Source organism: Opisthocomus hoazin, chromosome 8, assembly GCF_030867145.1.
Source record: "Opisthocomus hoazin isolate bOpiHoa1 chromosome 8, bOpiHoa1.hap1, whole genome shotgun sequence".
NCBI lineage: Eukaryota > Metazoa > Chordata > Aves > Opisthocomiformes > Opisthocomidae > Opisthocomus > Opisthocomus hoazin.
Window position 1 is genome coordinate 66,346,857 of NC_134421.1, and position 26,963 is coordinate 66,373,819.

A 26,963-nucleotide genomic window follows, 5' to 3' on the forward strand; every position below is an offset into this window, starting at 1 on the left:
GTTGAAGGACATTATGTTCTAGGCTGTGTTCATTAAATATCCAGTCTCTCAAATATAGCCATGCATTGGCAGGATTACTAGAAGTGATATGAGATGCAATGGAAGTTGAAGGAAACTGTCTCCAGAAACCAGCCATCCCAAGGAGAAGACTTTGAGTGAATTTCAGTGGAAATAAAGAAAAATGCAATGCAAAGATTGCCTAAAGAGGCAGATGTACTGAAAGAAAAAGCATTTTAAATTTTGCATTCTGAGAGTCTAAGAAATGCTAGCAGGTTGCCAGCCCGTTAATGATGAACCTTATCATTCTTCAGCGGCTGAAGATCGCACAGCTGTTGGTGGGAAGCTCGGCTTGTGCAGTAGTTCAGCCTTAGAGAAAGAGAGAGCAAAATCTTGTCTAGTAGTCTCCTTCCTGGGGCAGAGCTCCACGAGTGCACACGTGGCAAGCAGCTGTGCCAGCTTTGTTACCTCATGGTCAACCTGTGGTTAAACCAGATCAGGCTGTTATCACTGAAAAGTTTATTGCTTCTAAAATATCATGACGCAGATGACTTCCCTGGGTCTGGGACACCTTTTCTACTCTAACTTGGGCGAGTGGCTGACATGACTGTGGAGCCTCACCAAGCCCAATAAAGGTCTGTTCAGCAGAAGGACAAGAGCTGATCAACCCTGGGGTGCTCCTTGAGCACGGATGGGAAAAGGTGATTTGTTTGAGTTGGCAATTCATGTTCAAACGCTTCCCAATAACCCCCAGTGTGTTTCCTAAAATGATTAATTGATCTTCTCTCCAAGACAAGAAGTGTAACCATTTGGGATAGAAAACATGTTTCCAAGAAAAAAAATCAACTTATAATGGCCATCTGTAGGCTTATTTAATGTGAAGTGGGAATAAGGGCCTGAGGATGAGGCAGGAAGCCGGCATGACTTGGGTTTCGTGAAAAATTTGTACAAATACTGTTATTGTGATAAACATGATCTGTCACTATACAGAAGGGTATACATGTGTCTGCTGTGCGCAGGCAGGGAGACCTAGCTCATCCCTCTGCCTGTGTCCAGCTCCCATCTTAAATTTCCCCCTCCCTCTGCCCAGAAACTGCGGCGTAACTGCTTCATTGACGCCTTGCTGCCAGTTTTTTTTTGCCTCACTCCTTTAGCCAGGAAAAGCTTTTACAAGGCCCCTCAGTGACAAACACCTGGCCATACCTCACGGCGTTGTTTCGCTTGAGCCGTTTGCCACGTGTAGTGCAGTGGGTTACCGTCTCCTCTTTGGCACTGGACTGACTCACTGTTGATTTTTGTGAGCTTTGTCCTCCCTTTCTGATTTGGGGAAAACTCATCACAGTGCTGTAAATGTCTTAGAAAAGGAATATAAAGGGATTTCTTTTTTGCACAAATACTAAGCAATACTTTCCATTGTAGCCTCCTGTCTCCTTACCTTCCCAAAGTAATGACACATAGCTTGGATCTCTCCGACTCCTTCTACTCTCTTCACGGCTTTACCCATGCTATCATTATTAAAAACGTGGATGTTCCAGGCAGTTGTCAGTAAATTCTGTCTTTGGGGAGCGTGATCAGCCTATAGCCAGGAGTTTGCGTGTGTCTTTTGCAAGCACAGAAGCAAATATTGCAGGAAAGGCAGAAAACAGGAGAGTAAAAAACACAGAAGTCAACAAGTTGAGCCAGGGAATGTGCTGTGTCATAGCGGTGAGATGGCTGTAGATAAGCTGTCTAAAAATCACAGCCTTTATGGTGGGTATTTTTTCCTGGGAAATAAAAAGAAGTAAAATTTGATTTTACCCCAAACGGGTCCAAAAGCAAGAGCTTTCAAAGCTTTCCACAAAGATCCTGCATCCTGCAAGAAACCTGTAAAATGCCAAGTCCCCAGCAAAGTTTTGCCTTTTTTTTCTGTACTTATATTATAAGACCAGACGTCTTTCCTTCTCCCCTTCACTCAGTTTGTATCTGCAAACTCTTTCTCAGTTTATAAATACACAAAAATTGCAGCCCCATCCTACTCTCAGGGCCACCTCTGAGACCTGGAGGGTGGAAGATCGGGAGTGACTTTCTATTTTTGATGAGAAGGATGGAGATTGGAATATGATCCCAAGCTGAGACATTAGAGTTAAGTGACTGAGAGCCCTATTTTATCTTGTAGGCGGAATTAAAATTTGTTGATGCATCCAGTGCAGCCAAGAGGCCTAGAGACAGCCAAAGTGATGCTTTTATTTCAAATGGAAAGTGGTTTCTGCCCAAAGAAATTGTGAGAAAATGTTTCTGTAAGGAGACAAAGAGGTTTGCCAGGCAGAAAGTACAAAAGCTGTTTGTATGGGCCTCAGCATTTGATCACAAAGCCCAGGGCAAGGACGGAGAGAGCCAGTGACAAAGCATTCCTGCTTGAGGAGAACCAGCAAGAGGGAGCGAACTACAGGAAGAGATCAGGCAAGGTGAGTTTGACTGGCTTTAAATCCCCGAAAATGCCTCCCCTGAGTGCATGTGTTAATAACCCATCCTCAGCACGAATTAATGCCTGACCTAGGCATCCGGAGCCTACAGAGGCTTCTGCATTTCGGTGATCCAGTGTTCCAGCAGTTCAGCTGGCTGTCATGAAACGCAGCTGCAGAGATATTACTGAACACTTCACTACAGATGTCCAGACTTTATCCAAGTGATGCAGAAAATCCAGAAAACAGCCAGATGTGGTTAGATAGGTTTGCTATCCATCTCTTCATCCTTCCTCCCCTGCTTTGTGGAGAACAGTTCAGATGGCGGGGAGCCAATGTGAATGGCTGGTGCTGTGCCTCACCTACTAGGTCCTGGATTAGGGAGACTGGTTTGGCTTTTGTCACCTGTCGTGTGGTCCTTGTGAACAAATTCAAGTTTGCATGAGCAATTCACAGACTATTCCGAATTATTTGGAGCTCAGTGTGGTGATGGCTATGCGGTAAACGTGGTATCCAAAGTCACTTTCACAGTGGTACCTTCCTGCCGCTCCGAGGAGAGTGTCCATGAAGGGAATACTTGGAGCTTGCGTCTGAGCCAGGTGTCGGGGCTTTGTCCAGGACAAGCCAGAAAGTCCTTTTTCCTCAGGAGGAGTACTTCTGGCAGTTCTCAGAGGAGGATGCGGACATTTTGAGGGCATCTACTAATCTCCAGGCATTTGTGTGAAAGGGCAGTGGGGTCCTTTGCTGGGGTTTAGGAGAGCCTGGGAGCGGAAGCTGGGAAGTGTGGGTGGGTGTGATGTCCCCTGTGGCTTGTCCAGGCTGAAGAAAACCATCTGTCAGATCAAGTGCTCACTGCTGACCTGGTGGGCAGTTAAAAGATACAGCAGACAGCACGTATGTGAACACCCATCCTCCAGCCTTCCTGTGCATCCTGTTATCAACGGCTTTTTGAGGATCCCACAGCTTTCTCCAAGCTTTACTTTTATCCCTTGAGACTGGGTGTTTTTTGTTCTGTGTCAAGGACCAAAGAGACACCTTCTGTGTCAGAGCGACACAAAGGCAGATTTTCTGCCAAGGGGAAGATGCTGTGGCCTGTCTGTGAGCAGCAGAAGCACCTCAGAATGAGGTTGTGATCGAAGCTGGAAGTCCAGACAGAGTCATAGTCCTCGTATCATCTGTCTGCTTCCCCTCAATCTGGACTTGAAGAGGTGAATTAGAAAGCTTTAGTGATTCTTTGTTTGAGAGTATCTACCACTTATCACATCCTTGGTCTCCCTTTTCAATGTATGTGACCTGGCTGTCCCTCCTAGGGTTGGATGACATCTCAGGAACCCACTGGACATGCATGTCCTGGCATACAAACTGGAGTCCTGTGTGCTAGGGAGATGTCCAGGGGCCAGACATGAGGTGTGACTGCAAGATTGAATTTATCAAGCCCCAGCTGCCAGCCTCAGAATCTTACCAGGTCTTGTCCATAAGACTGAAATACCCCCAAATCTGATCTGGGGAGATGGGCACAGCCCTCATCCCATGGAGGAAGAGTAGATGCTGTTACCAAATCCCATGGGGCCAAGAAGCAACTCCAGCGGAGCAAGGGAATGACTCTGGGAAGAGAAATAAACGTCTCAAATGCTCCCCACCCCGTAAACCCTCTGCAGGCCATATTTTTCCCAGGTGTTTGTCTCTCTGACCAGTCTCCCCTCCACCTTTTAATTGGGCTGAAGTGAACAGCGTAAGTTTTATACGCCAAGTCTTGTTTCCAGAACATTTTTTTTTTTTTTTTTACACTTTTTCACATCCTTCTTGATGGGTAGGCACAGAAAGACCTAAGACAGGATTACCCTAGGGGTCATCTTAGAAATACAGTGCACAGGGGAAGCATCACTTTCCTTTCTCTGTTGTCCTGTCCTGTAATGCTACAGACCCCATCGGCCCCTGCACGGTGTGTGCAGCTCAGGATGAGATGCCCGTTTTCCTCGACAATGCTTGGCTGAAGTCTTCAAGGCGATGTTTGGCAACGCCGCTGTGATGACCCCACGCTGCTGATTCAGAGGCTCCAGTCTTGCCAGGAAAGACTCTTTTTTGCCAGACTGCTTTTCCCAGAGGTGCTAAGCCATGATTTTATTTTGCTTCTGAAACAACAGAGCATGTTCACCTAAATATTTTACTGCACAGCCTTGCAGCTGTCCTGCTGTGTGCACAGGTACCATCACACAGGCTCCAGAAGGTCTGAAGCAGCAAAGCTGAGGGAAGGATTATTTACCCTATAGCCTTCTATAGCTCCATGCTGCATACCAATACAATACACTCATGCTAATGCACAGGGAAGGGATCACCAACTCACCTCTTGGGCTGAAATAAACTGTTGATAGCCAAAGTGAAGGAAGCCCTCTGTCCAGGCATGATCCTAGGTCTGTCAGTAGAAGGTCAACCTCCACTGCAGGTTTGGATTTAACCCTTGGTTATAAGAGGCAGCTGAAGACACTTGTTCCCCAAGCAGAGCACTTCCAGCCTCTATCTCTCAGTGGGGTCAACTCATGGGGAGCAGAGGGCTCTGCTCTCCTGGCTCTCCCCTTGTGTCAAACCTCTGCCCAAATTTGCAATGAGTTGCAGCTGTGCTTCAGGAGAGGGATGGAGATGATTAGTGCCTCTTGGATAGATTCCCAAATAGCTCTCATATGAGAAGGGTGCCACTGAATTTAGAACAGTCGTGGTGGTGGGAAGCTAGAGGTGACTTACTAGGTCAGGAAAGGAGAGGGGAGAGCTAATCAGCCAAGTCCTGGCATGGGAGATATGCACCCCACTGCCTGAACTGCGGTCTGCTCTCAGCCGTGTGGTGCCTTCTCCACAGGGTGGTACAGCTGCATGCTCTGCTGGGCTGAGGAGAAACACGGAAAGATCAGCTGTAGTTATTACAGCCCAAATTACACAATGGAATAAGCTGATCATGTAGTTCGTCTCTATGTCATAGTTGGCATGTGAAGCAAATGCATGCATTTCTAAGGATTATGGGCCAGAAATATAGCTATTATAAATCCTCTTATCTATCCCAGAAGGCACTAAGAAAACTTTTTCTTTTTATCTTGGAAATGCTGAAATATGTATGAAATGTTACTTGCCCTGTACACCCATAAATATGTCTCTTGCCTATTGCCATGCTTTCATTCAAGACATTATTTCATCCCCTTGGCATGTCACTAACCATGCCGTCCCTTCCTTATCAGCCCACTCCTAGCAGGGAGGAGTGCTCATGTGCTGCCCATCCCTCTTTGTTTTCCGATTCATTTGGGTTGGGCGCATGACCCCAGTTTTGGGTTGAGGCGAGACACAGGGCTTAGTGCTTGCAGCCTCCAGAGTCTTAACTCTGCTGGAAAAATTTGTCTGGACCCAAGCCAAGCTAAACTTTTATTCGTCATAAGCACCAGGGTCTGGAGCATCCTCCTTTCCGAAGGGTCCTTGGACCAAATCCGTAGCTGGCATTGAGAAGACATTCACAGCACTTACTGGATGGGGAGTATGTCACTGCATGTATCTTCTCTCCTAGCTTCCCTTTACTGCTGTTCTGATACGTATGAAAATGTATTTATTCCTCAAAAATCAGAAAAGTGACTGTCTCCCCTTGGATCCGCCCAGCAGCTCCTGACTAGGAAGTCCTGCATCGCTCTTAACTCCCACCTGCACCATGATCCCATTGATGGTGGAAGACAAACGATGCGTGAAGCAGCCACAGAAAACAAGGAGAGGAAAAGGTTTTGTTTTCCCAGCTGAGCAGCACAGCGCGCTGGGCCTGGGTCACTCTGCCCTGTGATCCCAGGAGGTGCATGGAGAATGTCATGCAAGACTGGGCTGCTGAGGCCTGAAAAGATTTCACAACAGCTTTTTGGTTTCAAATGCATGGATGTGCGCTCGCATGTGAGCAGTTTTACCAGGAATGACTCATTCTTTTAGATGTTGTTAAAGCTGCACCTCCAACTACCTATATATATAGATATATTTATATATCAGCAGGAGTGGGAAGCACAAAGGCATTTCTTGCAATTAATTTTTTGCTGCAAGCTGCCATGATGGTGTGCTCTTAATGATCCTAGACACTACCCAGAGAGAGGATCTTCTTTCCCTGGGATGACCTGGTGCAACCAGCTGGGATATTTGCAGAGGTTTGTGTCCGGTGCAGCATCAATGCTGGTGCATGGCAGGTACAAACCGCTAATTTTAATGGATAAATAACACAAATGGTAAATAATACTGCTTACTGCTCTGTTTTAAACACGTTGTTGCATCTGGCTCTAAGTAGATATTGTTTCTTTAAAGTAGTAAAAGCCGAAAGTTTTACTTACTCACAGTGAGAACAGGCAGGTGCATATGGTTCATCCCCCCGTGCTGCAGTTGGCTCAGGGACGGTCTGAGCTGGAGGCAGTTTCTGCGTGTTTGGGAACCCCCAACTAGCTTCTCTCCTGTGTAGCTGTGTAGCTGCCCTACGTGAAGCCACACATCCTTTGTATCCATTGTATTGCCCTTCTCTGAACCATTTACAGTCCTGTTATAAGTATATAAACTGGAAATGGTCTTCAGTTCCTTCATAAAAAGGAAACACATCACCAGTCTGAGATACTTCAGTCTGATTAAACTTTGCCAGGAGAAGGTGGTGGCCCTGTTTAGTGGTAAGCCACATGTATTTGGATGTCTTGATGTTACATCTACTTGCAGCTTTGACATTACATCTTGCAACTACAATAAATGCCTCCCTTACCAAAAATTTTGGTAATCTGCAGTGAAGAATAATATAATTCTCTTATCTCAGATCCTCACTGCATCCTGACTCGTATCTTCCAGGGTATCTGGCCTCTGTTTCCCTGGGTGCTTCACTGCTTGACATTTTGACTTCCTGAAAAAGGGAGATGGTTTTAGAGATGGAGCATTGCTTATAAGATAAGAACTGAGCACTTACAGCATAACCCACTCATCTGTAAGCTCAAACCCAAACTAACCACCCATGAGACGTCTTGGCAACATTTCCAGAGATTCTGCCACTGCCTTCAATGTCTGATGAATACTGTTATTTTTTTCACTTTCACCAAACATGAAGAATTTTCCATGGCGGATCTTTCTATGGAGAAGGTTCAAATTGCAGCAAGTTAATGGTGTTGTCGACAAGGAGGCGAGGCAGCTATCAGGCAGCTGCTTGGAGATGAAAGATGAGGGTGAGAGAAGTGGTGGGCGGCATGCAAGCCCTTCACCTGCATATAGTGTGGCTCCCCGCCTGTCATTTTCCCTTGCGCTGGACACCATCAGCTTTCACCTTTTAAAGCCACTGTGGCCAAGAAGTGGTACAGCAGGTGAAAAACAGTGGGCTCCAGAGCAGACACAGCAGTGGAAGGCTGGGGAGACAGCAGAAGCTGGTGCAGCCTTCACCCAGTGTGTCCCAGCAGCATTACTTGCTCTTCCTCTACAGCACTGCTCTTCCCATCTCCTCACCTCAATCCCCATGATTCCCCTTGTTGCTTCTCTCCCCTCCCTGTTCTGCCTCACCAAACTGGATTTCCTAAGCAAATGCAGGGCTTAATTCTCATTCATGGTCATATTTTCCCACCACACAACTATAAACAAACCTCTAAGCGGACATGAACATTTACTGCTCGTCCCCCACGCAGTTGCTTTGTGTAGTTTCTGTCAAAACAATGCTGAATAGCAGCAAACTATTCACTGACCCGTCACTCGAGAGGTTGATGTTGTCAGCAGGTTCTCCATAATCACCTCGTCCATCCTCCTGCTCCACGTGGTGGCTTGGGTGTGTGACAGATTTGCAATCCACACTGCATTTTTAATAAGCCTGTCCTCCCTCTTTGGATGTCAAAGTCATCATTCTGAAAGTCAGTCTCAGCTTGTGACCTCTCTGAGCTTCCATCTTATACTTAATCTGGAAATACTACTCTGAAAGACGAATATGATCTCCTGCCTGCTTTATGCACCAGCAGCTCCCCCCTTGTTTGCTGGCAGCTGGGTGGCCTCTCGTCATTGCCAGCGTCGAGATCTTCAGGCTGCATCGCTCACATTCATGTCCATGGCCAGCTCACTGCTGAATATCTCAGATATGCATGGTGTAGAGCCTGCAGGAAGGATATCAGGTTTTTTGCTTGTGGGTGGGAAACTGAGGCACGGAGAGATGGAAACGTGAGCAGGAGGAGATGAAACCTGGTCTGCAGGCTGACCGCTGGGCTGTACCGTGGTGAGCAAAACACGTTGATGTGATGTATGATCCACACTATATTCTTTTGCCTTTGCTGCTGAGAAAACTCTGCAGCAAAAGCTCTTTTTTCCATCTTGATAGATCAGATGAAGTCACACCTTTTGGTGAATGTCTGCTTGGCTTCATTTTCTGCATGAGGTCAAGCTGTCTGTGCCTTTTGCTGTGATGAAGCAAAATAAAGCAAAAAATGCATTTGATATTTTAAATACAACATTTCACAGCGAGGAAGGGTTGTGGTCTGTGTTGTGAAAGCTGCTCTGAGTTCCCCAGAACAATGTTCATCTTCCACCTTGGCACCATGAAACCTGCTTCCATCATGCACTCAAACCTCCGTCCAGATCTCTCCAACATGTCCCTGCTTTTCTACTTTTAAATCACATGGACACTTCTGACAGGGCAATACCCCAAGAGACTTGAAAGTGCTGAGAGAAAAAGCTTGATTTCTGGTTGTCTTCAATTACACCTCACTATGGCAATTGCAGAGTAGTTTTCACTGTATCTGGCCTCAGTCCTGAAGAGTTGCAAAGCTCCATTCATGTAGCATCCATTCAGTGCCCAGCACTGATTTTCTCTCATGGTAGGTGGCAGGACCTGTCTGATCTCACTTAAGACATCTGACAGCTGTGTGTCTGGTCCATCTGATGTTCATCCTAAACTGTCTCCAGACTCGTCTCACTTGATTTAGGTGACTATCAGAGATGGAACAGGTCACCAGCTGGGAGGTGCCTATCTCTAGAGCCAACAAAGCAAACTTGGAGTAGACTCAAGACAGATAAAACTGAGGAGAAAGGGATCCCTCTTGGGCCAACTTGCCCAAAACATGGAAGAAGGTTGCTGTGGGGCCAGTGGCTTGCATTGCCACTTCTATAGTCTTACGGTGCTCCTGCATTCCCATTCCCACCTTCCGCTCGTTCTGCAAAATGCGATAATAAAGCTATTTCCACCCCATCGAAGTCAGCCATATATGTACTGCTCAGACAGCATCAGAGGCCATCATGTTACACCATTACTAATATAAACCTATTTATGGGAAACACTGGGTTGCTTCTCTTAACTAAACTCTGGGAGATAGCGAGTCAGAAGTTTAGCTGTGACCAGATTTTTCCTCTGAATGCTGAAGACATTCAGTCCCCAAGGGCAAAAGTCTCAGAAGAAAAAACAATTGTGCCTTTTGCTTTGTTCTGCCTTTGTGACGCCTTTGGCATCAATGGGATTTTCAAATGAATGGAGTTAGTATTTTAATAAGGAAAAGTTGAATAATTCTATTAAAACTTTATTTCTTTTCATGAATGGACAGAGAAGCTTACTGTCTTCAGCTGGAGCATAAGAGAGGCAACACTGGGTTTTAGTGTCAAGATTGAAACTTGGATTTTCATCTCCAGCCAGCTCTACCATTCAAATGCTGGGTGGGTTGTGTAAGGTTTCACATGATTTCTAAGCCTCACATTCTCCATCTGTATTAGCAGCATTGTGGGGAAGTGATGTCTGACACCAGCCTGTTAGGAGTCTTGCTTTCATGTTAGGCATGAATTACAAGACTGATGAAAGATGTTTTTGATGTAATTCATGTTTCTATTTGTTAATAGTACCATTCAAAATTTTCTGTCTCTTTTTGGCAAATGGTTTAATGATTCTCATTTTCTTTCTTTTTCTCTGCTTTCTTTTGGGAAATGCAATATAAAAGGAAGAAGATGAAGAAGAGGAGTCACAGAAGGAGCTGGATTTGCCAGTCTTGGAGAATGAGCCCTTACCAGGTACAAGTGATGTGTGGAGCTTGCTTCCTCTCTGTGGTGCAAATTAAAACCTGTCTTTTCTAAACTGCCCTGAGCCAGGATGATAATGTGATGACATTCAGATCAAGGCAAATGAAAGAGAGAGATATCTGTGATAACAGACCTGGAACTTGTTTCATGTCTATTGTAGCCTGTCTGTTGTCTTGGGATTTTATTTCAGTTTGTTAACACAGTGGTTCTGTGCCTGTATAACAACACGACAGGCATTTGCAGCTAATGCAATTAAAAATGTCTTTGACCTTATCCCTTGCAAAAGACAGTGACGAAGGGTGTGTGCAGTATTTGTTCTCTCCTGCAATCCATACACTGCAGAGGCATGTCCTTGGAGTGGGAATGAAGAGGAGTTCAGGATCAGAAAATCACAGAATGGTTTGCGTTGGAAGGGACCTTACAGATCATCTCATTCCACCTCCCCAGCCATGGGCAGGGACATGTTCCACCAGACCAGGTTGCTCAAAGCCCCGTCCAACCTGGCCTTGAACACTGCCAGGGAGGGCGCAGCCACAGCTCCTCTGGGCAACCTGTGCCAGGGCCTCACCGCCCTCACAGTAAAGAATTTCTTCCTTATATCCAGTCTAAATCTCCCCTCTTTCAGTTTAAAACCATTGCCCCTTGTCCTATCACTCCAGGCCCTTGTAAAAAGTCCCTCTCCAGCTTTCCCATAGGCCCCTTCAGGCACTGGCAGGCTGCTCTAAGGTCTCCCCGCAGCTTTCTCTGCTCGAGGCTGAACAGCCCCGACTCTCTCAGCCTTTCCTCACAGCAGAGGTGCTCCAGCCCTCTGACCATTTTTGTGGCCTCCTCTGGCCCTGTTCCAACAGCTCCATGTCTGTCCTGTGCTGGGGGCTCCAGAGCTGGACGCAGGACTCCCGGGGGGGTCTCACCAGAGCGGACCAGAGTGGCAGAATCCCCTCCCTCACCCTGTGCCCACACTGCTGGGGATGCCGCCCAGGGTACGCTTGGCCTTCTGGGCTGTGAGTGCACATTGCCAGGTCATGTTGATCTTCTGGTCAGCCAACACCCCCAAGTCCTCAGCAGGGCTGCTCTCAGTCCATTCTCTGCCTGGCCTGTATTTGGGCTCGGGATTGCCCCGACCCATGTGCAGGGCCTTGCACTTGGTCTTGTTGAACTTCATGAGCTCATGAATTTGTCTGTCTCCCCCTTTAAGTAACTTCATTCTGTTCTCGCTAACAAGAAACAAAGGGCCATGAAATCTCTGTATAAAGTGTTGGATATGAATCACAGCCAGGCTGAACGTTGCTTACTCCGGTTTGGTAGAGCTGGCTGTTAAAATCATTGGCAGTTTCCAAAATGTCTATTAAAAAGGTATCCCTGCCACTCTGAGCGTGTTTTGGTGGGTAGCTCCTCCTTCTCCTACCCTTGCCTGCCCAGACTTGTTTTCGGGGGTCTTGTACACCCCTGCTCCCAGACATGCGTTGAAGGGAGTGGACAACAGGTATTCCGTAAAAAAAGAAGACTTCAGGCCTGTGAAGAGAGCATCCATCATCAGTATTACTGTCACTTACGAGGTCTAGCTGCTGCATCTGCTTTGTAGACTCGAAACTCAGAGAGGTGGTTAATCTGGTCTTGTGACCGGACTGTATTTAAATTTGGGGTGATTTGGTAAAACCACATGAACTTTGTTAGCCACACTTGATGTAGCAGCTGTCTGATTGGAAGGAGGTGTCAGCGAAATGCCCTTGCCTTCAGAGACATGGACTGCACTTGCCAGCAGCAAGAGGGATGAGATCCTAGATAAGTGTGATCCCTGATGGGTACAGCTCTGAACATCCACATTTCTTGCACGGATGCTTATATCGCAGATTCCCATGACCTTTACGATTGCTGAGCACATGTCAATGCTGCGGGAGCTCTGCAAGTGAGGCTGGACCCAGAGGTCTTATATCTTACACTTGTGGCTTTCTAGATAAGGCAGAACAAATAAGAGGCCAGAACACATTTCAGCTGTGTAGGGTCTCCTCCTTTCCCTCCCTGCCTGGTTTGCTATGAGCAGAGCAACAAAATAAAACATTCTCAGCAGATCTATAGTCATAGATTTGAGTGGGGCCAGCATTTGCTGTGGGCCCACCCAGCCAGCAACTGAAAAGGCCACTGGAAAACGCTGCCTGTGCATCTGTTTGGAGTGTTTAAAATTTTCTGGGCAAGTGAATTAATTGCCTGGTAATATCCAGTGCTGGAACATATGTGAGCTCTAACCTGGCGCCCAGTTTATTTATGATAATACAAGCTCTTGTGTAAATGGTTGTCACCAGATGCAGATGCTGAGATTTAGGATGCTGAGACTGGAGAAGGGAAAACGCCGCAGCTCCGACTGAGCTGCTGCTGCACGGAGGCTGCCCCTGCCAGTCAGGGCTGCGCAGCAGGACAAAGCTGCTCAGGGCTGGCATTTGCAGTGATGTAGCTGTGGAAAAAGAGTAGGGACAAAAAACAAAAGCATAAGGAAAAAGCTTTCCTTTCATCCTCACTCATGTCAGCGCTGAATCTGCCTGGCCTCAACACCTGTGCAATGTCTGTGGCATGTCCCGGAGGCTGCCTCGTGAGAAAGCAGCAATGAAACGCAACGTTTTTTTACTGATGTAGCTTTTACCCTTTGTCAGTTAGAATCAGTCGCAAGGTTGCTTTTATTTTATGTGGCAGAGAGATGAAAGCGAACCTCTCGGCTCTTGCATTTGTGATCCAACAGACAAATTAGGGAGCAGAGATGCTCTGGGTAGCACACAGCTCTGGGGCTGGCGTATGAAGAGTCCACTCGAGATCAATACTGAGTGGGGGAGTTGCCCCCTGGTGTGTGGTTTATCTAAATTCTACCAAAGAGATAACCTAAGCAAGAGTTACTTAACTTTCTGAGCAGAAGAATAGCAAATATTTTCCACGTAAAGTCTGAAAAGTTCAGACATCGTTTTGTTATTGTTTTTGAGCATTGCTCACAGGAATGTGTCATTTTAAAAAATGAAAATCCTCATATTTTCCTGGCTTAAAACCAGGACAGCTCCAAAAGAAATACAAGTTTGTGAAGAAAATACCCTTTAAAAAAACAACAAAAGGGTTGTTTTTCATAAATATCTGAACAAAACCAAGTTCAGGACCAGCAAGATGCCAAGAGGAACTGGGAGGAGAAACCGAAGCTCCGGGAACCACTTTGATGTCCAGCTGTCATCCGCATCTGTCTGGAGATGACTCTGCAGCACAGAACAGTCTTTCCCCACCCAGACCCCTGCAAGATGGGACATGGTGCTGGTGTGAAGCTGGTAGGAGATGTCCTGGGTGGCTGTGACTGTGCTTTCTGAGCTATCCATGCCAGGGCAAGGGGGAGTTTTCTCCTTTGTACTTCCTTAGACTTCACTCCAGGTAAGGACTAGATTAATATCTTCCACTGCTGTGATTGACCATGACCTGTTGCTAGCAAAAGGGGGTTAACTCTGCCTCCAAGCAGTACCCTAATATTGCTGTGGACCCTTATGGTGGAAGTGCAGGTCCCAGCAAGCTGCAAAGAAGGAAGGGAGGAGTGGAGGAGGGAGTAGCCAGGGTCCATTGCACCCCAGGCAGAGCCAGGAGGGAGAGGAGAGGTTGTTTTTCTGACTATGGCAGCATGGGGAGGGGAACCTCTGCCACAAATTCCTCATCTTAGTGTCTTCTAACCTTGCTGCAGGAGGCCTGCTCCATCTTCGCTTACCGGGCACATGGAGGCTGTTACACTGTTCCTCCTCTCAGTCTCTGGTGACAGGTCCCTCCTTAGCTCTGGGTCATAACTTAAACGCCTGTGGCACAGGGATCCGTGCTAATGGCTTTGGTGTATGCCCCATGCCGTGCAAAGAGCAAGTTTCGGCAGCCTTCTCACCACTACTTTGCAACTGCATCTTCACAAGCCCCATTGTTCGACACTTCTGCTGGCGCAGACGTCAGGAGCAATGCCAGCACCGGCTCTTGATACCACGGGGACGTGGCATCCAGGGGAAGGTAAACTGCACAGACCAGCCGAAAACTGCCCGTCCCTCCTCCACAAACCTTGACAATAAAGCCAAAGTAGGAAACCAAGAAGAAATGAAATAAAAACAACGTTCTGGCTTCTTGCTAAAGAAAACCCACAGGGTGGCTCCTCTCTTCTTGCTGCCGTGGTGTGGTTGCACGCTGCACCACAAGCGAGCTGGCCGCGATCCAGGCAAAGCAGAAAGCACGTTTCTGAGCAGAAATCAGAGAGTTCTCAGGTAACCAGCAAGAGAATGTAGCTGCAGTAATTGAAGATATTAGGAACTCCAGCTGGACACGCTGCTCATCTGCTTCTGCACCGGGGTCGGAGACCGAAGATGCTTAGATGAACTTACAGTGATAAAGAAGATGGAAACGCCAATGCTGGATGGTGAGGTGCCCAGTAAGACATGGGCTTGTGTTCATTTCTGCTGCCTTCCAGGCCAGCCTGTGCTGCCGGTGGCACTAAAGAAAACATCTGCACTGTTGCAAAATAATTTTTTTTGAAATGCCTTCCTTAACCCAGGCCAGACTTCCTTCCATTGCGGCAGGATCAGGCCACAGGTATTTTTAACCGGCGCAGAAGAATCTGCATTGTTGCTCAGCTGCAAAACGAACGCGGTTTTCCTGGTTCCGCAGGTCTGTCCTCTGCTCACGGCTTTCAGCTGCTTGCAGCACTTCTCCATTAACACACAACTTCCTTCTTCAGCTACCGGAGAATGAAATGTTTTGTCATCCAGAACTTGATCCTTCTCTAAGACAGCAGCTAAAATGAGAAAAGTCTAAACTGGCCAAGATGTTTATATCCTTGGCAAAAATCTGCTCAAGCAGAAGTGGAGCAGCAGGTTAAAAAATGACAAACGGAGCAGGGTCTAAAATGTATTTTGCTGATGTAACCTACTGGTGCCGAGCAGAGTTCAACCAGAGATGGATGTGGGTCTTGCAAACCAGAAAAGACCCCACGTTGCAGATTTACCTCCCTTCCACTTCCCCCCAAGCACATGTGCAGTTTTCTTTGTGTGTGCAAGGGGATGGTGCGACCGATGGTAGTCGTGACCCTGAAACAAAAGCATGAGGCTGAGGGCAGGATGGTCTGGATTCTGTTTCCATCCCTGTCACGTGGCACCCACATCTTAGGGTCCGTGTGTGTTTCTCTCTGCAATGCCATGTACAAATGGAAAGCTGAATATCACGGGGAGTGCTGGAAATAAAGGAGGAGAAAGGGCACAGGGTATGTGGGTGTTTCATTCCAAGGAATTCCCTGAATGTGGCTCGCCTTCCAGTAACAAAAATGGAGCATTTTTTTGCTCAGAGCATCAGCAGCATCACAGATATGCTACCAAACTATGGCCCATTTGCTACATTAAGATAAAAAGAAGAGCTTAAAAAAACGCATCTTCCTGCAGCACAGGATGCAAATACACATCGCACACCTTTAATGTCTTTTAAAATGACAACCCATGGCACATGGGACTTGATCCAAAATACAAATGCCACGGAACACATCAGGGCTCAGAAAGCAGATTGCTTGATGTTATTTGCGAGCTGTCCCTTGACCTGGCCATCCTGAGAGCGTTATCACAGCTCATCTGGAGGCCAACAGACAGAGGCAGGGGTTTCCTTGGCAGCTCCAGCAGATGCAGGCGCTGCCGAGGAGCTGGGGATGCCCCTTTGTGAGGTTCCTTCCCCTGCCCTCGGCGGCTGTCATGGAGAAGGTGCATGAAGCACCGGCCAACCCAGGAGCAAGCTGCATTGGGTATCGCTTTTCAAAAAGCAGATGATTTGCAGTTTCCCTTCGGTGTGGCTGATAGGCAAGCAGATGTTGGGGGATTTATCTGTGTTTCTTGAAATGGACAAATGGAGTTCGGAATCTGGAGGGATTTCTGGTATTTCCTACTTCCAGTCAGGCTAAATATACTTGAGGATGACCTTTATCTTGATATCTTAACCCTACGTCTTCTACTCCTGATGTGAAAAACAAAGAAAAGAGATTCCTGGAAATGTGAGGTTAAAAAAAAAGGTGCTGGTCCTTCTTTTTTCCGTCTCTGGAAAGGGAACGTGGTCATTAAGGGGTTTGGCAGCTCAGCCTGGTTATTATTTTATTCCATATAAATCCAGAGCTCTTTCATTGTGCTCAGTGAAACTTTCCTCACCTCCTGCTTTTTTTATAGAAAATGTAAATCACTTCTCTTTAAATTCCTTTTGGACCACCACAGATCCCTAGCCATCAAAAAGGTCTTACTGGAGAATCTAACGCTCTCGGTTAACATACCAGTATCCATGAAACAGAGACAGCAAAACTTCTGACCATTTAAAGCTTTTGCTTTTAGTCATAAAAGTTGTTTCCCAAGGCAAATTCCAGGGGAACAATCTGTTGCTGGCATGGCGTTTAGGTAGCATTGAACCTCTGGCAGACCTACTAGATAGAAATCCTCTTCTGGAAGCTCCTCCAAGGAGCTTTTCTCTAGCCTTTTGTACCCCACAGATCTTTCCTCTCCAGAACTAGGTTTTTCGTGTGCTCGGTGGATAGATCAGCCACTTTGCCTCTAGGGTTTTGCTCCAGGTAGCTATCTCTCACTTTGGAATCTCCAGCAGCTCCAAGTTAAGAGAGTTCTTAGAAAAAGACTTAAAAAAATTTTTTTAAATTGAAATTTTATATTAAAAATATTGCATGTCGTGACATACTTCAGGAAAGTCTGTGTGTAAGGATGCAGGTGATCTTCCCTTCTCTGAGTCTGCCTGTGTAAGGAGGGACGTTGCCTCTCCGCGCCTCCTGGAGAGTGGGACTTTTGGCATATTCCTTGTGTCTGTCTGCAAGCGGCTGTGCCCTGCGATGGCCACATCCCAGTAAACATCCTTTGCTTGTTCCCTTACAGCCCTACCAGTATCTGATAGCAGTCTTTCATTTCTTTCTCTTACAGTCTCCTTTCTTTTAACTCAAGATGGAAAGTACTATATATGGAGGAGGCAAATTGAGGCTCATATAATGTTAAAATTTCGCAAATTCTTCAGTCTTGAGTCCCTTTTTTTTTTATTGGGAGATACAGGGCTTGTATGGGGCCAGTTAGGGTGGGAGAGATATAAAAAGACCAGATTTAAGGATTTTTAAGTTATCAGCTCTTCTAGAAGAGAAATATAATCCTCATGGCTGAAGGGATATGCTTATCTGCTCTTGAAGCCACTCATTTCAGCCTTACTTGGAGATACTGAGCTCACTGGACTTCAGATCGGATCAATTGCAGCAATCCTCACATTCCTTTTTTCCACCTGCATACCACACTTTCTACAGCTAAGCTCTTCCCGATGAGTCAGGTTTGTACCTAAATTGGATCTGGCCCTGCTTCTCTGGTCATGACCGATATAGCATTAGGTAAAGCCACTGGTACGGGGAGAAGGGAGATGGATTCAAGGTCTGCCAGTGGTCAGTGGGAACAGTCCCCTGGCTCTGTAGCTTTGTCATGTCTCTTTGCTCAGCTGTCAAAGGCAAAGCCATTGCTCCCACAGCAAAGCTTCAGCCCCAGTTGGGACTTTAGGGTGCTGCTGGAAAGCAAATTGCAGTAACAAGGAGCTATTTGCAAGCAGTTTGAGGATTTGGCAGATGCTCATGCCCAACTCAGTAGAAAAGAACACCATTATTTTCCATGCTTTGAGTACTGCTTTGCCAGTTTGGTGGCACTGTGTTTACCAGTCCATGCTGGTTTTATTTGTGAAAGGGGAGCTGCAAACAAAGCTCCAGCTATGGTCTCTGGGAGCGGGGGAGGCTGGATTTCCTGCAGGGAGGAAGCTGGACAGGTGGTGAAAACTTTGCGGAAAGGTTTGTTTTGCCAGCTGCGGTGCGGTGGGATACATCCCGAGCACCCCACACCTATGGCGCCTGCTGCTTGTCACGCGGTGAGAATAAAACCCCAAGCCTCTCTGGGTTTGTTCAGGCTGGAAAGTGCCTCCTTAGTTCCAAAAAGATTAGCAGAGTATTTCCTGCATCCACCCTGCAGAAAGCGGGATGTCGGCGAGCAGCAGCACATCTCCTCTTAGGGCCAAGAGGAGACAGGGAAAACCACGGAGATGTTACATGGAGCCCAGGAGTAAGGCTGGAAACTATGAAGAGCTGGAGACTGTGTAATATCTGTGACATAAAGACTGAGGAGAGCAGAGAGAGATGAGTTTCTATATTTTCTGCTACAGGTAGCACCCACACTTCCCAGCACCAAGGTATGCCCTGGCTGTAGGACCAGTTTTCTAGCCCAGGCAGTGATGAAGACTCCCCGTGCTCTGGTGTCAGAGCTGACAGGACATCTGCATGCAGGGGTTAGCATGCACAGGTTAAACGGTTCTGCAAAATTTTTCATTTTTGTCCCAACCTTCTGTACTATTTCAGTGAGGAGAGTGGGAGAGGACAACAGCAATGCCAAGAAGTACCTGCAGGTCATCCAATGGCACTAGTGGAGGAGTAAATAAAGATGTAGGTGAACTTAGGTATTTTGGTTTTCCAGCTCATGCAGTGAAAAATGTGTTTTTCCTCAACTGCCTGCTGGAGAAAGGGTTCTCTTTGCTAATGGCTGGAACTGTGTGAAGCCTCCTGACCCCGATCCCTGCCTGGAGGAGGGTAAATGATATGCCCTGTAAAACGTGGCCAGGTTTCAGTATCAGACTGGCTAAATATGCTTCTGAGGCAGCAGGGTCTTCTCCACGCTAGACTTCGCTTATGTGCTTAAAATAGCTCCTACGCTTCAGCAAAAACAGTTTCCTGCTCTTGCCGAGGCCCCTCCAATCCGTCTGCTCAGGCTGGCAGAGCCCAACTGCAAGAAGCAACAATTTGCAGGACCATCTGGCTCTGAAACACCAGCACCAGGCAAAGCATGGTCCAATGCAAAGGAGCAAGAACAGGAGCTGGTCTGGGGCCACCATATTCCAGCAGATCCCATGTCACAAAGCACATCTGCTCCTACTTCCCTGGAGAGTACCCCAGGGAGGCAGAAGAGAGGGAGAGATCGTGTCATCCAAGGTAACCTTAAGGCGTTAAAGCTCAGGATACAAGAATAACACTCAGCGCTGTTGTAATTTACCCCAGGAAAACCTCTCTATGCCATGAGCTTCAGGCTGGGGAGGGACAAGTCATCTCCTCCCCTGTGCATCTCTCTGATACTCAGCACTGGTGCAGGGATAGATTTGGGTACAGTTGCCTGCAGGGAACATCAAGAGAAACAAAATAGGACATTTTTCTGTTTCCAATGTGAGAAGCACTCACTGTGGCATGTCAAACAAATCGTGACTCTGTATTGATTTCTTTAGGAATACTCCAACACCTGGCAATAAAATGAACATCCCAGGCCAGCAGAAGGAAAGGGCCATGGGTGGGAGCATGGTCCAAGGATTAGAAAAACAGCCTGGGGACCTGGGTTCAGGTTTTGGTCCACCACAGACCCTGTGTATGAACAAGGAGGACAAAATGGACACACGCAGGCTTTTGTGTCCAAGAGACATCCAAGCTTGGTGTCTGCAAAGCACCAGGACGCACACAGCAGGCAGATGGGAGGTGAAGTTCGGCATACCTGAACATCACCACCCAATTTGTGTCTCGCTGGCCCAGTGCTAGTGGAAGGCAATGACACTCTCCTTGCTAACAGGGCTGTGGAAGGAAAAAGATGTGCAAGACTGCAAAGGGCTCAGATGTTGCAGCAGGAGCACAGGACGTGGCTAACGCAAGAAAGCTGTGGGCATACAATAAATCTGGTACTTTCTTACATTTCCACTTGGCTTTCTGTCCTGCCCAAATCCAGCTGCCCACCCTCTCACTATCTGATTTTCCAGCTGGTATTCTCCACCCCATCCACATCCCCTCTGAATGTGGTCTAGACGGTCTAATTACGTATAATCCTAGAGCAATGGTGAACACCCCCCACTAAGCCCTGCAGTTCTGTGCATGCCAGAAATTCATTTGTGCTCATCTTTGCTGGACATTCAGAGCACATCTCGTTAAGAAGAACATCAGGGATTAAAAGGTTGGGGTGAGGTGAAGATGAAAGCCCATCTTTCACAGGGTGTGATAAATGACACTGCCTCGTGCTGATTTTTGCTTATGAAGCAACAAATGTTGAAGGGAATCATGACGTTATCTCAGAGCACCTTGCTGGGTGCTTGCTCTGCTAGGACTCTTTGCATCTCTTGCTCTCCTGCTTACCTTGCATGCTCTCCTCCGCTTTCCAGAAGTGGGCATCTGTGCACTCTTTGCCATTGGCAGAAGGGCACAACTCTGCCGAAAAGACCTTAAAGGTCTCTCTGCATGCTCTGCCTGTCTTGCAGAGGAAGCCGTTGGGTCCTTCATGGATGCAGTTCAACGTTGCCTTCTCATTTTCTGCTACAGGAGCTAGAAATCTCCTAAAATTACAACCCCTTTCCCCTTTTGTCTCCTATCCCTTGCTGACGAGGGGAGTCAGCCTTCAGTAGGGCCCCCGTAAGTCGTGCTGGGAGACCCAAGATCCGACCTCTGAAGTGACACTCCAGCCTTTGCCAAATTAGTGTTAGAGAAGGTGCTGTGTGAGATTCTGGGACCGGCTGTTGCACAGTGAAGACCTGGCTGGTGTTTTTGCTTGACACAGGCTATTTTTAATCAGTCTCAAGGCCTCAGCAGCGTGCAAGTTTCAAGTTTTGGAAAGTGTGAAAATAAGCTGGATAAAATCAGGAAGGGAACTTATCTGGCTTTGCAGTAAGAGAGAGGGGCCAGATGTCTATGGGTTACTGGGAAAAGAGGTTTTGAATGACAATATCTTTCATCACTTGTAAGCATTCTTTGTCAGGAGAGGATGGGCGGGGAAGAATAAAATGCTTTGAAGCCTTAGAAAAAGAGAGACATCCTTGCTACAGCAAACATACTTGCAAGATATGATAACCACATGCAGCGAGGAAGCACTGGAGCAAGTGGTAAAGTTTCTTGACAGATGATGTTGGGAGGTAACACTGGCTGGTGGCACCCCAAAACACGCAAAAGTTGAAGGGGAACTTCATGGGAGTCGGGGGGAGAGGGCTGAGAGGGCCCGACCCTGCCTCAGGGCTGGGCCCTTTGGGGTGCGACAAGGAAGGTGTTGGAGTCATTCCATCCAGGTGATGGATCTTTAGGGACCTGTCTATAGCAAGAATGACTCAAAAACATCTCCTCCTGCAGAGAGGACATCCTAGAGGAGATTCATGAAGCAGACAGAGGTTGCCAACAAGGGAACTCTTGGTAGCACTGATCTGTAGTGCGGTGTGATAGGACAGCCGGGGCATACCCACGGGAGAGCCAACTCCTCACGCTGACATGCACAGCTATTGAAATACTCCTGGTGAGGACAGGTTTCATTGTTTTTCCTTCCCTTCACTGATTTTTTTTTTCTTTTCCTTTTTTCTTTACTATACCCAAAGTAAACACACTCAGTTCAGACTCCTGCCCTGACACAGCAAGTTGGGCTGGGTTTAATAGCAATCCGTGTTTTCAAAGCTCCATCAGATGAAGTGTGAGGGACTTCCAGCCCTGCTTGCAGGCTGACTCCCAGAGGGGTCAGTGGCTGGTGCATGGAGCAATGCGTTTCCTGCCCTGCTGCAGCGAACGACAGGAGAATGGAGGAAACAGATGTGGAAAATCCCAGCCCATCGCTCAAAAGCAGCAAAAAGCAGATTCAGGCTCTTTTTCAGTGTGGTGGTAACGGCTGCTTAGTTTTGCTAACGGAAGAGGGCTGCTGATCCTGATAGTGGGGTTATCACGTTGCCACGCAAACCAGCAAGAGAGGATGAAAACAGATTTTGTTTTGTTCTCTTCTTATTTTTCCGGCTTACCATCAGTCAGGTAAAACCTTATCAGGGTGCCTCGGTGGGTTTCTCAGATGCAGTCGATGGAAACACTGTTCTGTTGTGCCACTGACCGCACTGGCTGGATGTGATGGCTGGTACTTGTCTCCTGGCTCCTTGCAATGACCTCTAAAAGGCTGCGAGTGAGGTTCAGCCATCTGAAGTGAGCAGAAACAGGTTTTATCTCCAACAGAGGTAAGCGTTCACTGCAGTCAGGCTGCATTGTCAACACCTCAGCACACTACAAGGGAATAAATACACCGCTTACAGATGCAGCGATCGCCTAAAGCCTGGGTGCATAAACCCTGAAACACTCACTGAGATTTCCTCTGAAAACGAAGCTTGACGGGACTAAGGTTTTTTTGCATGCAAATTCCTTAAAGACAGGGACTGCATTCTACACAGCTCTGAGCGGAGGTTTGCTGATGCTCAGCACATAGTATCTTATATGTTATGACTGATGCACGTGCTGTTCCTCTCATCCTAATGCGTAATACCTAGTTGGGAAAAGCCATGCTGGATGTTCCTGCAGTTACGAGCCATACATCTATGTTTAGTCTTGGTTTGCATTGGATCAGGAAGAGAAGTCTGATAAGAGTTTGGGAGAGGGTTTGCATTCTTCAAAATATTTTATAGAGAATAAAAACATCAGGGAATATATATTGATTTTCTGTGTTTGTCATGTTAGAAGGACAGTGGTGAAGATTGCAGCTGCTCCTAGAGGGCTAGCCAGGATCCAGGCTCTGCTCTGCAGATACAAACTGGGGGATGATCCAAAAGAGCCCACTGTCTCGTAAATGGAAAGAGAAATCACCCCATTTTCTTGATGGCAAATTCAGTCAGACAGAGACATCCACAAAACATAACATTCCTTCATGCTATGCCTACGAGATACAGGAGTACCTTGTGTCTGAGGGAACAGGACCCAACACCTAGACCAGCTGTTTGTGCTGGAGGAGTCACTTTTACACAGCCAGGATCCATTTGGCCAAAACTTTGGTTGCAGGAATGCCTTGATGCATATTGTGAGTCTCTTGGTTAAATACATGCACGTGATCCCAGAATACCTGTGCAGTCTTACTTTTGGTGAATTTCCCAAAGAAATCCCCGTTAGTTGCTGTCGTCTCCCCCCAAATGCCTGGAAACCCGGAGGGCTCCCAGCGCATCACTGGTGCAGCTGCCCTCCTCTTCTCTGTGCATTCGCCATGGGCAGGAGAAGTTTTAGAAGTCAAAATGCAAGCACCAGAGCCAACGGAGCTGGGACTGCTGCCTGGCTCAGCCTATCAATCCAATAAATAATTACAGAATGAAGAAAGCTCTTCTGTAGCTATCAAAACCAGTGGAAACTTTATCTTTGATTTTGCAGGAAACTGGATGGGCCCCTTAATCTTCCTTACTTGAGGAGAGGTAGGGGTGGGAAAATACAACTTTTGTTAAAGGACAAAAAAATCATGCAGATAATGTGTAGTGTTTTTGTCATGCTCTTAATTATTGTTGCCAAGGAAATGTATCCTCTTGGGTCAGGGATAGTGTAATGACAAAATGCAAACAGCTTGATTCATGTTTGTAGAGAGACAGAGCCAAATTCATCCCTGGTGTAACTCGGCCGAAACGCAGAGATGGATTTGGCTCGTTACCTAGCTAACAGTTCTGTATTAACATGTTCTCCCAAGCTATTTTGCAAACACCACCTAATTTATTAAAAGGGAAAGTTTAGGAAATGGTTTTTTCATGATTTATTGCTACTTGCCTGACAGTTGTTCGAACAAGGACTCCGCCAGTCTGTTCTTCTTTGCATTTTTATGTGCTTAAACAAATGCTCTAGCTTTGGGATTTTGAATCTGCCTCAGCAAGCTTTTAAATCAACAGCAGTAATCCCTTCACCCTCGATTATCACTTTTTTACAAAACAACATTTCTAAAGTAATCAGTAATTATTAAACTCCCATTTGCAACATCGCACTGACTGTGCAATACTTGTACTACAAATTTACAGGATAAATTACCACTGTAGATCATGGTTACATTTTTAAAGCAAGGGGTTGTAATTAAAATACTCATAAAGCTCTCTTGTGCGTTCAGTGTTTCCTGAGTCCCAGCTCGTTCCTGTCCTCATCCTACATAGTGAAGATCGAGGGGAGCTTTGCCGTACGTGTAGGATCACGTACACCGATCCGGGTCGTGATCATGAAATAAGCTCCAGATCTCTGGGTCTGCACAGGATCCTCTGACTTCAGCATAGCCCTAAGCATGATTCAGTCCTTGTTGTGTAATTTCTGTGCCTCAGTGCTGCACCCGTGCTGGGTGTCTGCACCCAGTGCCTTGTCCTTTGCTACACAAAAGTGGGAAAACAGGAGCACTCAGCTTGCAAAGATGAGGAGTTCGGGAAGGCTCAGCCACTTGGCTTTCAGATCGGGGCAAGTTCATGCCCAGCCAAGTTAAAGAAGAGCTCAGATCTCTATGTACCTCCCCTTCTGCTTCGGGGGTGCAGGCAGCCCTTCGTCCCCTAGCAGAGTTTGCAATAGCTTTTTCCAGCAAATCAAAGCTGACATCAATTCCTCCAGCTTTTCCAGCTGAACTGGAGAGAAAAGCTGGGCTTCTCAAAAAACAAAATGTGTTTTCAGGGGAAATATATTTTACATGAAACTTCCCATGTGAATCTCATTGAAAAAATGAAAATGTTTCAAGGTTTGCAACACAAAACTGAAAATGATCTGATTCTAACCCAACACTTTTTGACTCTTTGGGTTTACAAAAAGCTCCAAAGATGCCTGTAGAGGAAACATCCCATTAGCAATTAGCAGACTGGATTCTTGCAATTCATGTTGAGTATTGATATGGGAACTGTCGAGGTGGCTAGATCTTTCTCTAACATGCCAAAGAGGAAGCAAGTTGAGGAAGAAGCAAGGGAGCGGTATGAACAGAGCATTGATAACAAGGAGTTGAGAGCTTTTAGCTGTGAAATGAACCTGCAGTGCAGTTAGAGGAGAGCCTGGGTGCTATCTTTAGGAGCCAGGAAGCGGGAAAGATTAATCTTCATCTTCCAAAAGGCCTTGCTACCCCAACAGAAAATGATAGGCACTGTTGGAAAATCAACAGTTTTTGCTCTAATTGCCACCAAAAGCGTCCACAATGTTCTTGTGAAAGTTACAACTGGAAGCAAACCAAAAAAAAATTCTGTAAAATTAATCAACATATACAAAAATAATCTGAATACTCTGAGAAATTTAGTGAGAACTTTTACATTTGCTTCATATTTTATGTGGAAGATGCCTGAGTGGTACAGAACCTGATGGCAAGGGAAAATCCTGAAAGATGGGTACGATTCTCCACCAGCTCACTGCAGGGCATCTTGGATTGCAGCATACCTGATGTTTTACTTAGGTTAAGGAATTGGAGCGTCACCACAATCTTTCTTAGAGATGAAAGGCATTTATAACTAAAGTGGGGATTTGTTGCTGACCTGTCCTTCACAGATATCTGCTGCTATTTTTTGCCTGTATAACCCTGACATTGTATATTTTTAACCTGCTGTTTACTGATATCTGTTGCACAGGAACGCTGCAAAAGCAGAATTCAGACTAATTCAGTTTTAAATAATTTGGGATGCCCTGGAGAAACCTTATATTAGTGGTTTTGTTTTTGGTTTCAAGAAGCTGTTACGTTTTGTAGACATGTGATACCACATTTGAAAAACATAAAAATCAAAGATCAAATTAGGCTGGTCAGGGGCAAACTTAACAAAGTTTTTCTGTTTCCTGTCAGACACACAGGCTGTTCTGCTCAGGAATTTGTGCTCTCCAGTCCACATTTAATTTCATTTGCTGCCTGATTTCTATTTATAATGCATAAAACAATATTATTTGCCAGTAACAGTTTAAATGATGCCAGCAATATACTGCAATGTGAGCAGTACAAGAAAGAGGAGAAGGCCTTCCTAGATAAGTTAACTGACTAAATTTCTGTGTCGTTTGGATGTTCAGGGAACCACAGGGATGAATTATTCAAGGTTCGCAGTGGAGCCTGACAATTCTGCGTTAATAAGGCACTGGGGAATAAAAGTTGTTAATTGTGTGGTGGTGGGAGTTGGGGTCCTTCAAAAGGGACCTTGTTTTTCTCGGTTTTCGGCATTCTTACGGTCTGTGATTTTCTTAATTCTGTGTACACATTCTAATCAAACTGTTGCAAACTGGGCACAGACCAACCTAAATCACTGAACATTAGGTTTTTTTTTTCCCTCCATTGCACTGACATCTCCATTTATCACTGCACCTCTGTGCATGTGGCCTCTCCAGATCTTTTCAGATCCACTCATCTTCCCTCTTGCAGAGCTATTTTGCTCTCCTTTTGCAGTGTGCCCCTCTACTTGCTTTCATGTTTCCTGTCACTGATTGAGCATCCAAACATTTGTTCAGTGCCTCAATGGGTTACACAGGTAAAAACAAAGTTATTGGACCATTAAGCTTATGACTGAATGTCCATGTCTTCAGGTGACCTCATCTCAAGAAGATCCTTCAAAAGCATTGATTCTATCCCCACAGGGAGCTCAACTTTGGGTTTGATGGTCAGCAGTCAGAGATGAACAAAAAATGGGACAGTTGGATCTCTGAGTCTGGTCTAAAGTATATCATTCTGTCAGTCTCAAGTATATCATTCTGTCAAGTAAACTATGCTGCAACCT

The 26,963-nt window shown here is 46.3% G+C and overlaps 1 protein-coding gene across 1 annotated transcript in view; it reads left to right on the forward strand.

Moving 5' to 3' along the window:
* Window positions 1-26,963, forward strand: part of FAM107B (family with sequence similarity 107 member B) — a 133,365-nt gene that overhangs the window by 25,404 nt on the left and 80,998 nt on the right. Inside the window, exon 2 of the mRNA XM_075429084.1 lies at window positions 10,370-10,439. The gene's annotated coding sequence lies outside the window, so the exon portion shown is untranslated. The remainder of the gene's footprint in view (window positions 1-10,369; window positions 10,440-26,963) is intronic.